The sequence below is a fragment of the Coptis chinensis genome, chromosome 1 (assembly GCF_015680905.1).
Source record: "Coptis chinensis isolate HL-2020 chromosome 1, ASM1568090v1, whole genome shotgun sequence".
NCBI classification, from domain to species: Eukaryota; Viridiplantae; Streptophyta; class Magnoliopsida; order Ranunculales; family Ranunculaceae; genus Coptis; species Coptis chinensis.
The window spans coordinates 35,092,195-35,108,537 of NC_141456.1; the positions used below are offsets into that span (position 1 = coordinate 35,092,195).

Genomic DNA, 16,343 nt, shown 5'->3' on the forward strand with positions numbered 1-16,343 from the left:
AATATCCTTGGCGCATAATCCTGTTTCTCATGCAAGGACCAAACACATAGAAATTGATTACCATTATGTCAGAGAGTTAGTCACTTCAAAATTTCTAGATGTCCAGTATTTATGCACTAAGGATCAACTGGCAGATATCTTCACAAAAGGGTTGTCTACTCAGCGATTTCAGATGCTCCTATCCAAGCTGTCAGTTCAACAATCTCCCTTCAGCTTGAAAGGGGGTATTAAGGAAATATATGAATGAAAGTCAGTCAATGCAGTCAAGCCAGACAATAGTCAAGGACAACAACTAACTAATCATGCCAGCTTAGATGATTTAGTAACTAATTCTTGTTAAGCCTTTGTAACTAACAAAGAGTAGTATATAAATGTAAGAAGAACTAACAATTGATTACGAATGAAATCATTTTCTTTCACAAGTCTTATCAATTAGGTCCAAGGTCCAACACAACCCATCTATTATGTTATGTACTAACAGGCCACGCAACGGCTGTGGGTAGAATCTGTGTTCTAAAAAATGCTAGGCAGTAGTCGGGCGGTCAGAGAGCGCCTAGACCTTCTAGGCAGTGCCTAGACAGGCTAGACACTAGGCGGTTTTTTTTCCTAATATATATAATAATACACACCTATACTACAAGAAATGAAGAAAATCATTTACCATAACTCAAAAAATAAACACAAACAAAGATACTTATTACAAAAATGTTTAATAGTTGAAGAATATCGACTTCATATAAAAACATACTCTTTGTTATAGTGACATATAATTTACATTAGACTTTAGTTTTTTAAACTCATTCAAATCTTAAGCCTACACGGGCCTTTAATTTTCGACATTTAATCATTCAAAAAAAAAACTTGACTGGACCGCCTAGAGGCCACCTAAACCCGCCTAGCCCGCCTAATCTGTCTGCTTAGACCCGCCTAGTCGGTCCACCGATTTTTTAAACGATTTGGGCCTAAGCGAGTCGGTTGGGCACCGCCTAGCGCCTAGACCAATTTTTAGAACAGTGGGTAGAATATAGATAAAAAAGTTAGAGCATCTCTAAGTGGAGGCAAATTTATGGTTTTGCTTCCACCAATTTGTAATTTCCAGTAGATCAAAACTGCCTTTTAAGGAAAAGTTCAAAATGAATCATACCTACAACTCCACCAAAGCAAATGTGCATCAACATTTTCACTTTAAATTGTTGTGGCTTTTCATTTCTAAAAATCCCTCCAAAAATTGGCATATCTTTATGAATCACCTCTTTTCTCTATATTAAAGCAAAGTACATACACATCAGTCTCTTTCCTATGTGGCATTCTACCAAAACAAAGATCACCCAGGTGGATCCAACTACGGATCATTACCCAAAAAGAAAAAGAATTTTAACTTTGTACAAAAAATTTCTACACTATATGATAGCCAAGTTTCCCCAATAGTCAATTCTTGATTTCCCTATTTATCCGATTTAGAAGGACCTCCCTCACTAAAATTAGAACAAACTCTCCCTTTATTAATAATTATATAATTATCCTCCACTTCCCCCCTCCCTCCAAATAAAGAAGCCATGCTACTTATCGATCTCGAGAGATGGGTAACAAAAACTTATGCATAACACGGTTTGCATACTTGTTTACTTAAAATAAAAACCCACGATCGTACCCCTCGCTGAAAAACCTACGATTGATCTTCTCTTCATTAATTTCTTGCTGATCTAAAAGATTATGTGCTCTATATATTACTGATCGAAAATAAGAGATTTGAAGTTAAAATTGAGATTTCTTTTATGAACTCTAAGCTGCAAAATTTCTTCTTACATTGCATTGAGATTCAGTAAGGTTCTAAGCAATATTAAATTTTGAATCTAATATCTATTCTTCTCCAGGTAATTTGTATTCCCTTTATATATATATATATATATATATATATATATATATATATATATATATATATATATATATATATATATATTTTTTTTTAAATTTTTTTATCAATTTTAGTTTTATGAATGTAGTTTTATCTTTGATTTTTATTGATTATTTCCTTTTGGTTCGATTAAATAGTCCATTCAGACGAAACCGATGGCAAGAAATGGGCCTCAGCCCCCTGGTTTAGATCCGGGTTCATGTAAACCCTCTCTCTTCGGCCCATATCATAAAACCTCCCTATTATCCATGCATTATAACTAGGAGTGTAAAAAAAAACCGTTGACCCATCATCCGGTAGGGTACCCGGTCTTCACCCGCCACCCAAACCCGCACCGACCCGAAAGCAGACCCGCCCCGCCCCGCTACCATTTTTACGCGGTCGGGCTATGGGTGTAGGTTCTATGTTCAAACCCGACCCGTCAAGCCGCCCGACCTGCACCGTGTCAAAAGCCGTTGACCCAATCCCGTTGACCCGCACAATTTCAAGACTCTAACTCTAATACTTATATATTATGTTTATATTTTTTTAACTTTTATAGGAATTTGGGAGATCGATATGAACACAAACTTATGAGTTCAACATCAATTTCAAATATTCAAATTTGAACATTGGACATATATCAAAAGTTCAAATTCAACTTTCGAATTTTGGAGAAGATGAATCATTCATCCTTATATTAATTTCGAATTCTTTTAGTTTATATTTTATTGTTTTGTACCATAGATCTTCGCTCCCATCTTCATTTTATTATGTTATGGAAAATAATCAATTTACAAATGGTAAATCACGAGAAATAAGTTTCAAATTTACAGATATGGTTTTGGGTTCAAGTTCATTTTTTTTTTTATTTTTGTTTATTTTTAATTGATTGATTATATTTTTTTCTCTATGTTGCGAATTAGAAATATATTACTTGCAGAATTAGAAAATTGTTTTTGGGTGAAATTGGGTTAAAATGATAATTTCCACCCGACCGGATGACCGCTTAAAACCCGCCCGTGAAAATTTCAAACATCTTCGGTGATAATCTTAAGACATTTAAACCCCACCCGCCACGCACCCATCGGGGACCACTAGATTTGTATCCCTGGACCCGCCCGCCCATTACTATTTGACCCGCGGTTGACCCACCCCGCCCCGTATTACACCTCTACATTATAACATAACCTCCCTGTTTTTTAGATTGGGAAAGAAACAACGTATGTTTCTCATTTTCTGATATTTTTCTCTTTCTCTTTTACCCTTTGAAGAAAACCCCCATTTGCATTCCTTGCCTTTCTCCTTCAACTTGCTTTTTCTGATGGTGAGTGTGTCTTCTCTTTTCCAGGCTGATTAAACTGCTGAATGAACTGATGGATGGGAGCCGAATTTTGATATTTGTGGAAACAAAAAAAGGATGTGATCATGTCACTAGACAGCTGAGAATCTGAGATTGAATGGATGGCCGGCTCTGTCCATACTCGGTGATAAAGACCAGTCTGAAAGGGATTGGGTTCGAGCTGAGTTTAAAAGTGACAGAAGTCTTATAATGATTGCCACTGATGTAGATGCACGTGGTCTCGGTAGGATCACTTAGTATTAGGAGTGTCAAATCATTTCGTTTGTTTCTTTCGTCGCTGAAGATAAGTCAGCGGGCTGCTGCCCAGTTTTCCCAGGATTTAATTCGTAGTTTGGTGGTGCACGGTCGCAGGGAGGTGCTATGACAATAATGGTTGGAACTCTTCAATCTCTTAATAATTTTGTTACAAGAGTGCACCTTTGGCTTTGCAAACAGTTAGGTTGGGAAGCCATCATCGATCTCACCCGTCATTAATAATAATCTTATTGATTGACATCACCCAGTACTCTAAAAATGACGAGAATAAGCATTTAAAGTCCACATTTGAATATGTATTCAATCTTAAGGTACATACAAAATGGATTTGATCTTAAGTTGCTTAGCAAGCCTTTAGGAAAAATTGTCCGAATCCAGAAATTGCATAACTACGCATGTTGTGCGTTAACTACTCACAAGTCACAACAGCACAAAGTACATGAAGAAAAAATATAGCACAGTTGATTCATGCAAACACTGCTCTTTATAATTTCAAAGCAAACTGAACAATTGTAAGCATTTGAGGGAACACTTGCCAAATCAATATATCATCTCAATAAGTTGAATTAATTAATTTACAAATTAGTGAAAACCGCATAAAATTCATTAGTCAACAAGCTGGTAATTTACCGAGATTAAAATTTAAGAAACAACTTGGAAGAAACTCAAAGTCACTGAATCCTCATATTTTTCTGTTGGTAAATGGCCCTTGGCATTTTCAGGAATTCTCTTAGACTTTCGGTGATTCCACCCAGACCAACGCAGGTAAAGAAGTTGATGCAAAATCTGGTTTTCTTGGGGTCATCCTTTGGGAATACTGTAGGATTTTATCGATATCTCATGCATGATTCCTATGATATATACAATTACGTTATACCATGCATAAAATAATCGAATGCCAAGATCGTACCTTGGTCCAGACTTTCAATTTGAAGTTCCAAGTTTGATCTACAGAAGATGTTCTTGACACACTCAAGATCTTCTTCTTCTTAACTTTGGAGTCAAGTTCCAACCACGAGCGGGAAGCAACCTTTTTTCACGAACCAAGAACCAAAACCCGACAATGGCTAGGAAAGATACCACCTATGGAATCTCCACAAATTCTCGGCTTCTACTTTAGAAAATGTTGGAGGTGCCATTAAAGGAGAGAGCTTTTCTTGTTGTTCGATATGATTAATATGTGAGAGGTGGGGGTCTATTTATAGAGGTTCCCACCTCCTCAATATTGGATAGGATAGTCTATACTCATCTAATATCGGATAGGATAGAGTTATATACTCATCTAATATCGATAGGATAGAGTCCTATCTCATCTAATATCGATATGATAGAGTCATATACTCATCTAATATCGATAGGATAGAATCCTCATCTAATATCGATAGGATAGAGTCCTATACTCATCTAATATCGATAGGATAGGATGGGATATCATCTATACTCGATGGTTTATCCTTATCTTGGTGGGCGTCTATCCAACCTTTATTTCCAACATCTCCCACTCGCCCACAACGGCGAAGAAGGTTTCTAAGAGAAGCATTTAAGTAGAATGCTTAGCCATTTGTGTGTCTCACACGCGGCAAATGGTTAGTGTGACCCTAGCTAGCACCGCGTATCATGATATCTGTGAAGTAGCAAATCGCAATGAAAAGCCGCGACCGCGGTGATCTACCATGAAAGTGATCTTAAAGAAGATGAATCCGAAAACCTAATATCCGAGGAGTGTGTGTATACCCCAAGATCTGTTTGTTTCATCACTTTGACAAATAGCACTCATCCCTACAGTCCACACCATAAAGTCAAAAACGTATCACATGATTCACAATTATCATCAATTGTCACGGCGGGTAGAATCCGATGATTGTGTGATAAACCTTCGTTCTTTTACCGCTTTGCATTTCATTGTCGTCGAGTTCTACCAACTTCCCAAAGATGCATCGGTCGACCTTTTAGTAAGAGCTTGTGGGGAGCAAACCAAAGTTCTGAGTAGTCCTCTTATTTTTCTTGACAAGGTCAAAAGTTCAAGGAGGGTACCATTCGATATGTTTTAAACAAAAAATATATCAATAGAGCTCACATAGCAAAATTTTAGGGATATTTCTTTTCTTGCTCTCGGTCATATCAACTATACACATGTTGTGTGAAAACATGTCATGGCAAGAGTATCTAATTTGTTTACTCAACAATAGATATCTGTATGTCCACTCATACCATGCAAGTGTTGTCATCCCTAATGACAATTCCAAGGATACTATGCTCCCACTTGGTAACAACCGTTTGTAGGTTTAGGCGAAATCTTCCCTATGAAGCTGTTTTTCTTCTTATCCAATTATAAGAAGGGGCATGACTCGGCACTAGGTCCACCCTTCCTATAAGGTTTAGTGACTTGTCAAGCTAAACTCCCATTTGTTTAAAATGGAAGTGATTTGTTCATGTGAGTGAACCCGGTCCAACCCTACCGACATACATATGAGATGATAAATGATTATAATGAGAATGCAATCGATCTGGAAAGAATGCACTTTTATTCATTAAACCATCAAAGTGTTCTTAACATAATCACATCCTCTTTAACCCAAGCATTTTTACATGTGCAAGGAAGAGTTCCTTTGGAATAGGTTTGGTCGATCCAAGATCCATGACCATCGATCGGTGGATATATGTTGTAGAACCACTTTCTTTTTTTAATATCATTTGTCGATGCGTGAGTGGTATTTTAACTCTATATGCTTGGTTCTTCCATGGTACTTTGGATCTTTAGCATATGCAAGAGCGACCATCTTTGTCGATCGGATGTGAACCTGGTTCGACTCTTGAGAACACGACAAGTGTTTGATGAATCGTCGAGCCACCGCGACCTCACTTGGCGGCGAACCAACATCTGATATACTTTCGGCTTCCATAGTTGAAAGTGCTATGGAAGTTTGCTTCTTTGGATTGCTCGGGATATAGCACCTCCATTCATTATGTAGGTATATCCCGAAGTTGACTTCCTCTCATCAAGGTCTCGGCCGATCGGCATCGATTACCCAATCAACTTAAGATCTTTCCCTTGGTAGACAAGTGAGTAGTCCACGGTGCCTTTTAGATACCTCATTATCTTCTTGGCGACCTTCCGATTAATGCGACCCGAGTTTGTTTGGAACCTTGATACTAACCCAACTGCATAGCGGATGTCGGCCTTGTACCGCGACATTGCATACATAAGGCTTCCGACTGCGCTTGAGTATGGTACATTTTTTTCATAGCGAGTTTGAGTAGGATTCTTGGGAGACATTTTAGAACTTCAAAGACTCTCCTAGACTTCTTGGGAGATCCACTTGCTTACAATCAGTCATGTTGAATCTTTCCAAAACCTTCTTGATATATGTCTCCCGAGACAAAGATAACAAAGCGTTTGGGCGATCCGCGAGTTATTTTAACTCCTAAGACATAACTTGCTTCACCCATGTCCTTCATTTTGAAGTTTAATGACAACCACTCCTTAGTGGAATTTATCAATGCCTTATTGTTACCTGCTAACAAAATGTCATCCACATATAGAGATAGAATCACAAAACCATTTTTAGATGTCTTGACATATCTTGCAATGGTCCTCATTTACCATTTCCTATTTGTCTTGAAGCATTGCTTCATGGAATCTCAGATTCCACTGTCTAGAAGGCACTGTTTTAAACCATATATGGATCTGCGTTAGGTTTACACACTTTGTGTTCCTTCCCTTGATTGAAAAACCGATTGGGTTGATCCATATAGATTTCCTCTTGTAATTCTCCATTGAGAAAAGCGGTTTTGACATCCATCGGTAAAGCTCTAAATCTAAATGGGCAACCATTGACAAGAGGAGGCGTATGGAGGCAAATCTCACTCTTGGTGAGAAGGTGTCCTCATAGTCTATTCCTTCTTTTTGGGTGTAACCTTTTGCAACAAGCCTAGCTTTGAATTTGTCTATGTTCCTTCCAGCATTTTTCTTGATCTTGAGAACCCACTTGTTCCCAATAGATCTCTGTTTGGAGGTAGATCAACTAAGTCCCATACTTTGTTTTTCTTCATCGACTCCAATTCTTCCTTCATAGCTTCCATCCACTTACTTGTATTGGACCCGAAATAGCCTCCTTGAGCGTTTTAGGTTCATCGGATATTTCTGTAAGTGCGTGGTCATATTTATCTCCCTTCAATCTCAAACCGGCGTTTGGGGATATGGCCTCTAACACTCTTCACGAGGTTGGGATTGATCAATCATTTGACCAATGCCATTGTTACTAGAATCGGGGTTGATGAAAGTTTCATCTTCGCCTTGTTCATCGGCGGTTATAAGGTTATCAACCGTTATTATCAACCTCACCCTCATTGGGTATTGATCCTCTAAGAATCGGCGTTTATGCTTCTATTTACGTGACATGCCCTTGAGTATCCTCCCCTAGGAAGACATACCCTTAGAAGTCTCACTTTGTATCTTATAAAGATACACTTCTTTCGAGGAGCACTCAACTTTCCAAATTCTCGATTTTGAGAAGTGACAAAGGCCGCACACCCCCATGGTCTAAGGTAGTTCAAAGCGGGTTGTCTACCGTCCATAGTTCATAGGGTGTTTTGTCAACAGTTTTGAAGGAACTAGGTTAAGTATGTGCTTGGCCGTTAACAATGCATCACCCCAAAATGAGATAGGCAAGTTAGCCCTCGAGCCATCATAGATCTAACCATGTCCAAAGAGGGTTCTATTCCTTCTCTCCGAGAGACACCATTCTCACCAGGGGTATAAGGAATAGTTAGGCTGTCTAGCTATACCCTTATTTTCCGCGAGTTCCTTAAACTCATCGAAAAGATATTCACGTCAGCGGTCAGTTCTTAAGGCCTTTATTGTCTATCAAGTTGATTCTCAACTAAGTTCTTGTACTTTTAAAATAGTCCAAGGCGTCGATTTGTGAGACATCAATTACCGCGGTCCCATATAACGTGTATAGTCATCTGTGAAGGTAATGAAATACAAAGCCCCATGCCTTCTTTATTTACATTCATTGGTCCACGGATATGCGAGTGAATAAGTTGTAAATGATAAGTTGCCCTTTGGGCTTTCCCAAAAGGTTTCTTGGTGGCTTTTCCAAAGAAGACAACTTTCCGCAGGTTTCCATTTTAACAGGAGGTTAAGTTACCTAATAACCCTCCCTTGCTAAGCGGTCTATCCTATTGTGTCTAATATGTCCTAGTCTAGCATGCCACAATTGGCAACCAACCATTTTAGACATAAAAACTTCAGTTTGTGCTAAGTGTAATGTCATAAAAGAATTCATTAAATAAGCATGACCTATCAAACTGTTATTTAAAGATATCTCAAGCGAGTTCTGGGAAAAAATTAAACACATAGGATTCTTGAAGTAATTTCAAAACTGATAAAAGATTTCTCCTAATTGAGGGTACAAAGAGTACTTCTTCAATAAGGATGGATCTCCCACTTCATGAAATCCAACCTACAAGTGCATGCCCAAAAACATCAACAACACTTTGGTTTCCCATGTGGACTCTCCGAGTTCCTTGTGGAAGTTTCAGGAAATCTTCAAATAGGGACCTATCGGCTTATGTGGTGCATCATTTCTGAATCTACAATCCAATATTGTGATGAATCGGACAAACATGACAAAGATACTTATCACATTGATGATTACTTAAAGTAAAACTCACCTTAGGAGGAAGGACATGCCCTAGCATAGTGTCCCATCGATGACAACGGAAGCATTCAACACTAGTCATGTCTATCGACTTCCTCCTAGGTTTCTTTTTTAACTTTGTGGGTTAGGCTTGGCCTTTTCCTTGCCTTTCCTTTTCCACTTTTCTTGTTCCAAGGAGCCTTCCTCTTTTTGGAGTTGACAACATTTGCTTCGTTTGAACAACGGGCTTTTTCATTGAGAAGCCTTTGTTCCTCAAGCTCACATTTCCTTTGCACATTGCAAAGTTTGTGATCTTGTCGTCATCGTCAAGATAAAGGCGAAATTGTTCCCAAGTTTTAGGTAAAGACCTAATGACGGCTTGAATTTGTTTGTTCATTTGACAGGACTGTCTGCTTGGGCTAACTTCGGCAACCATGTTTCTCATCACCGTGCAATGTTGTGTCATATAGGTATGGGGCAGCTTGATAAATTTGTCAAAGCTCATTTGTAGCCTCCTCAGTATGCGATAGTCGTCGTACCCCAAGGTCCGCTTTTACTTTGCTTCCCATAGCTCTTTTGCCGATCCAAGGCCATCATACCGCATCATGAAGTCATTCCTCATGGTGCCAAGTATGGCAATTCGGGCAACATTATCTTTGCTTGTATACTCATTGTACTTTTTAAGTCAATTATAAGCGACTTGTGTTAATCCTTCAAATGTAGGTTACTTCTTGTCCGGTTATTACATCAATGACCTTCCTATCTGCGAGAATTAGCCTAACTTTCCTAGACCAAAGTTAAGTAATTCTTATCGTTTAACAAGTCCTTTTCGGTGTAGCATAAATGGCGGGGATTTTCCATCGGGTGCCATTCTATCAAGTTTGAATTCCAAAAATAAGATACTACGAATAAGAATCATCTCTTAAATTTAAATCTAAGTAATCCACATTTTCACATATGAGATGATCATGATAATCTACTAGCATGATTCTAGCCATTAAATAAAATCAATGCATTTGACTATCAATAACATAGAATATGCAAAAAATCTACTACTTAAATTTCCAATTCATAAAATTGTTTCTACAAAAAAAAGAGTTTCCTATCTTTCAAAAAACAATGTAGAACTAAACAGAGCTAGTCAACTATGAACATAGAAGCTTCCTGGGTGCCCAGGGGAGTCATCCTCATCCTCACAGTCACTATCAGCCATTCGAAAATTACTAGCCACTTCCTCTGTTTCCCCGTGAGGTGGGAAAATAAACCCTGATGACACATCATATGGATTTGGTTCCTTAGCATCATCCCATAATCGATGTAGGAGAGATTTAAGTGGTCGAGCCTCATTCCTATCTTGAATAGGAAGGGGCTCTTTAGTGTATATTCGGTGATGGTGGCTCTGTCTCTCTATCTTATCGATTTCAAGGCGGTAGGCTTCAAAGTTCTCCTATATTGCTTTGCGATCATGCGTTTCTTGGAAGCCCGTCTCCCCCAGATCCGGTTCAGTTTTTCCTACAAGTTTGGTCTATGTGACTTAGGCATTGTGCCTTAGTTTTCATACGACCGTTGATAGAAAACAAACAATTTTATATTCATGCAATAGTAAAAATTCAGATTCAAATAATTACTCCATGGTAAAAATAAACATCCTAATGTCAATTTTTAATTGTGGAAAAATACATGTGAAAAAAAAATCCTAAAATTTATAGAGAAATAATCTCAGAAATAAATTTCCATGTAAAAATTTCTAAGAAAAAAATTTCCTAGAAAAAAAAATTTCCACTAATTATTTCCCATAAATAATTTATTTTACAAAAAAATTAAGCAATATCTAATTAATTTTAAACAACCTAATTATTTAAAAATTAATTAAAATATTTTGAAAAAAAACGCATTTTTTCAAAAATTGTAGATCACAAGATCAAAACCGCAAACAAAAGCATGCAAACCATGGAAAACTGGCTCGATGCCAATGTAGGATTTTATCGATATCTCATGCATGATTCCTATGATATATACAATTACGTTATACCACATGCATAAAATAGCGCAGCGGAAACAGAAGATCGTACCTTGGTCACAGCTTTCAATTTGAAGTTCCAAGCTTTGATCTACAGGAGAAGATGTTCTTGACACACTCAAGATCTTCTTCTTCTTAACTTTGCTTGAGTCAAGTTCCAACCACGAACGGGAAGCAACCTTTTTTTCACGAACCAAGAACCAAGAACTGACAATGGCTAGGGAGGATACCACCTATGGAATCTCCACAAATTACTGGCTTCTACTTTAGAAAATGTTGGAGGCTGCCATTAAAGGAGAGAGAGCTTTTCTTGTTGTTCAGATGATTAATATGTGAGAGGTGGGGGGTCTATTTATAGAGGTTCCCACCTCCTCAATATTGGATAGGATAGAGTCCTATACTCATCTAATATCAGATAGGATAGAGTTATATACTCATCTAATATCAGATAGGATAGAGTCATATACTCATCTAATATCTGATAGGATAGTTCATATACTCATCTAATATCGATAGGATAGAATCCTATATATCTCATCTAATATCCGATAGGATAGAGTCCTATACTCATCTAATATCAGATAGGATAGAGTCCTATACTCAGTGGTTTATCCTTATCTTGGTGGGCGTCTATCCAACCTTTATTTCCAACAAATACCGATTCAAAATAAGTCTGCATTAGTGGATCTTCAAGTCTTTCATTTAGTAATCGAATGCCAAGATGCTCAGACAGTTCGTTGAACAGAATTTTAATGAAGATGCGGGAAGATGATGTCGTATCTTCCTCCGTCAAACTTACCTAAGAGAACACTTGCCAAGGCAATGCATCGTTGGCAAGGAGCTGAGCGAAGAACTTTGCCACATTACGCAGCTTATAACTTTCAAGCTGATGAATCATTGAATATTGTTTGACAAAGCAATTCTCAAAGTGTTTCTGGTATATCTCACTGATCATGCAGAGGCGATGCCCCAAAAGACCATAATAGTGCTGATAAGTTTGCTCCCGGCTGCACACCTCTCCTGAGCATGATGCATAGCTCCATCTCCTTGAAAATATCGACATGACTCGGGGTCTATGACGTCTTCAAGTGATAACTTCGTGTGTTAATCGGTCGTCGCGATCCACAAGATCCAGTTCAGGGAGGACAGGAGGGTAACCACGAAACTTGGCTTTCGAATAGCGAAAAGGCTCTCAATCAAGAACTGAAGCCTTTTGTCAGTTTCTCCTTCATGAAGTATTCTACGAAAGCCCTCGAAGATACCATGGAGGGCCTTTGGCGAGAGGTCTTGCAGAAGGGAGCCGCAATCAGTGACGAATCCGACAGCTACCTCGACGCTATCTTCATTTTTCCAATAATACGGTAAAAGTAACTCCAGAGCAATTAGCTCATGAGCAACCTCTTGGTTAACAAGGTGCGCGATAAACTTAGTGGCAGCGAGCAATTGGGGCTTATCGTTTCTCTTATACGCTCTCATGAGTTGCAACACAAGTCTCTTTAATAGAAGAAGACCTACCAGGACATCTTTATATATATATAATAGCAGTCCCTTTTGGAGTGCTGTGAGGGTGTCCACGTCGGCTAATTTTAAGTACCCTATTTACTCATGAGAAATCAGGAGTAAAGAGAGAAAAAAAAGGAAATAAAGAGAGAAAAAAGAAATTATATGGTTCAGTAACCACAAATAACCCGAAAACTCTAAAAAATGAAACAATTGAGATGGTTGCACGATTAAACCTTCTCACAGCAGCCTCTCTCACATCTCCACTGTGGTGCTTCTTTTTGATCATCAAACTGAGATGCTTCCACTTCTCCGGTTAATTATAGGGTTATCCTAAGTTTTCTAAAATTGGTCCTTCAATTGTTAGCTGGCAGAGATTAATGGATGAAGAGATAAAGAGCAAGCAGAAGCTACACCGGTTCTCTCGCTCAATACTTGATTCGGTTTGTACCTTGGCACCATCTATTGTCTATAGTGGAACGGCAAGAGAATGGAGAATTGGACCATCTATTGGTCAACTTGACATCGGCATAAGTGATGACGCTTATTTTTTCCGAGTCTCTCTACCTGGGGTGGAGAAGGATGCAGGTTAGTACGATTGTTATCCACTTATTTTTCTCCTCCACTTAATTATGCTTATTTTATTTTTATTTTTTCTAAGGAAGTTTATTCAATTTGTTTCTCCACGCCTTCACATCCCTGAATATATACGATATCATTACTTGATTTATATGTCCATATTATGGTTTCTGTTCACGTCTCTTCAAGATGAAGACTAAGAGTTTAGCCCCTCGCTGGGAATTCACAATTCAAAGATGATGGTTTGTTTGAGGCTTTGGTGTTGAAACATAACTGATCAATAAACATGGAGTTGGCTTATGAATTTTCTTTACAGATTGTACTTGGTCAGAAGTCCTTGAGGCCTAAACTTCTTACTTTCAAGTTTCAAGGGATTGGATGGGCTTTAAATTAATATATATATATAAAAGTGAATGAAATGCATTTCTTTTGATATTTGTCTAGGCAAAACTTTCCATGTTTGATGGTTCCCACATGTACAGAGTACCTTCAAGCAGATTAATGTTTACAGAGTACCTTCAAGCTGATTAACTAATCATATAATCCCGTACTCACAAAAATGATATTAATGCTAATTGAGTAACGATATGGATCACCCTGTGATTTGATAGTTTACAGATTTTAATATAGGTTGGGTATAATACCTATGTGATTAAATTATTTTAATATATTAGTAATTTAATATAATAGCAGTCCCTTTTGCTGCTCTATGAGGGTGTCCACGTAATCAAATTTTAAGTACCCTATTTACTCACGATAAATCAGGAGAGGATTACGATAAATCAGGAGAGGATTACGAAAAAAATGGAGAAAAAAACTGCACTTACGAATTATCTGCAGTTACGTTGGAGTATTGGAGATGTGATTTGACTTGAAATCAGCTACTTTTCTTCTTTGCTCGGCTTTGCTTTCTCATTCTTCCAAATCATTCTCAGCCGATGCTTTAGTCCCCGAGTATAGCCGCACAATCTCGGCTACTCGCACTCAAGATCCCCTTTCATCCACCAATTGATATTTCGATGCTCACTCAAGTTTGGTTTATGTCAACCCAGAAGTATGTTCTATTGTTTTCCTTTATCTAGAATTAGTCGATTTTATCAAGATTTATTCTTCTCATTCTATCTGCTTTTATCTCTGTAGATGGCAAAATCCATTTAGTCCCTCATCTCTGGCAAATCCACCAATTCTTCAAACCCAGAAGAGAGAGGTTTTGAGAGAATTGTATTAAAGAAGCTGAAGAGGCTAAAGACATTGCTGAAAAGTGTTATCAAGTGATTGCAGCTTTGAAGACGAGTATGGAAGCTCATCCTGATTACTATGATCCCATACTTCGAGTAGAGAAAGTCTCGAAAGTCGCAGAACAAGAGGCGATGAAGGAGTTGGAGAAAAAACGCTATTTTCTCTATAATAAAGAGTCTATCTAAGATGGAGGTGGCCTTCCATTTAGTTAGAGGTGAGGTTCCTAGGAAATTTCCATTTAATAGTAAAGTATGCATTTTGTATTTAATGTGACATAATGTTGAGATTGCCGAAATCGGTACTTACTATTTTTGTGCGCATCTTTATCTAGCTCACTAGCTGTGAAGATTGAAATTAGCTCACTAGCTGTGAAGATTGAAATTAGATTTCAGTTTCAGTGAGCACGTACTTCAGTGGTAATTTCATTACTTGACATCCGTTTATTCAGGCAGAAGAGAATAAAGTAGAGAGCATTAAAAGGGACAAGGCCGCAATTGAAAATTTTCTCCAAGAAACTATCGAGAAGCACCAAGTAGAACTTGCTGGGCAAAAGGAGCATTACACAAATGCTTTAAGTGCAGCCAAGGAGGTGAAGCATTGGGTGAGGCGCAGTTAATACTAAAGCCGTAACTGAACTGAAAGTCGTTTGAGAGAAGTTGGTGAACGCCAGCTGCATTAGTTCAAACACTAGATGAGCTGAGGCAAACTTTAACTAGAAACGGAACAACAAGTACTCTTCCGACGTGTATTTTCTGGTGCTCTTTTATTAGTAGTTCTGTTAACAAATTATAAAATTTCTGAATTAATTTTGTAGGCAGTGTTTCGTGAAGAAATGCTTCGTAGAGACATTGGTGATCTTCAAAATCGATATCAAGTATGTAAAGTTCTTTTGACTATACACCGTCTTCATGTTTTTTATTGTGTTGTAGTACGATGGGAAATGACATTTTCCGATAATTCTATATAACATTGTCTTACATTGTTATCAGGCAAGTGAGCGTTGATGTGAAGAGCTAATCACACAAGTTCCAGAATCTACTAGGCCACTTTTAAGGCAAATTGAAGCTATGCAGGTTATATTGATTATTTGAGATAAATTTTCATACACATATTACAGAGTTTGCCTAAATTTTTGTGTTTACATTTTGCGTAAGAGACTGGATTTAAATAGCATTCACTTTCTCAATGGTAACAGGAGACAACAGCCAGGAGGGCAGATGCTTGGGCTGGTGTTGAACGGGCCCTCAATTCTAGCCTTTAGGTTTGAAATTTCTAGAGAATGATGTGGCCATAGTGATTGCTGTGACACTTATCATATGCTTTGGTGTTAAATTTACTTCACATTTGAGTTTGTAGGAGGCAGAAGCCAAATCTGCAACAGAGGAAATTGAGAGAGCCATGAATGAGTGCCTTTCTCAAACTTTATCTCGAGCTGCGGTGCTGGAAGCTCAGGTTATTTTCTGTTAATGTCTTTGTCATAATAATGAATATAACAGTATACACTTAACCTATCGAGATTTCCAGGTATCATGTCTTAGTATATAATGTTGCGTTATAAAATATTATGATAAATATTATGTTAATTTGTTGATAAATGGATTCTTTGTCCAAGTTCATGGTCTTCATTTTGGACGACTATGAAATTAAAAAAAAAAAAAGAATTGGATGATTTGTACGTGTCAAACATAAATGATATGATTCAATTGGGCATGACATGGTCCAGTTTGTAGTTTTATTATTAACCGATTACAATTTGTTTTTGAATTGATTAAGTCACTCTTTCGAAGTGTCTAGCACCCTCAAATATACATGTTAAGGTCATAGTTCTGCTGCACAAAAAGTTTATTT

General features: G+C 37.8%; 1 long non-coding RNA gene across 1 annotated transcript; it reads left to right on the forward strand.

Annotated features, from left to right (window-relative positions):
• Nucleotides 1-12,883: 12,883 nt before the first annotated feature.
• Nucleotides 12,884-16,120, forward strand: LOC147523680 (uncharacterized). The gene is made up of 5 exons (XR_015196744.1): nucleotides 12,884-13,265; nucleotides 15,310-15,369; nucleotides 15,485-15,568; nucleotides 15,691-15,756; nucleotides 15,852-16,120. It is a non-coding gene; the product is annotated as an uncharacterized LOC147523680 (long non-coding RNA).
• The last annotated feature ends 223 nt before the right edge of the window (nucleotides 16,121-16,343 follow it).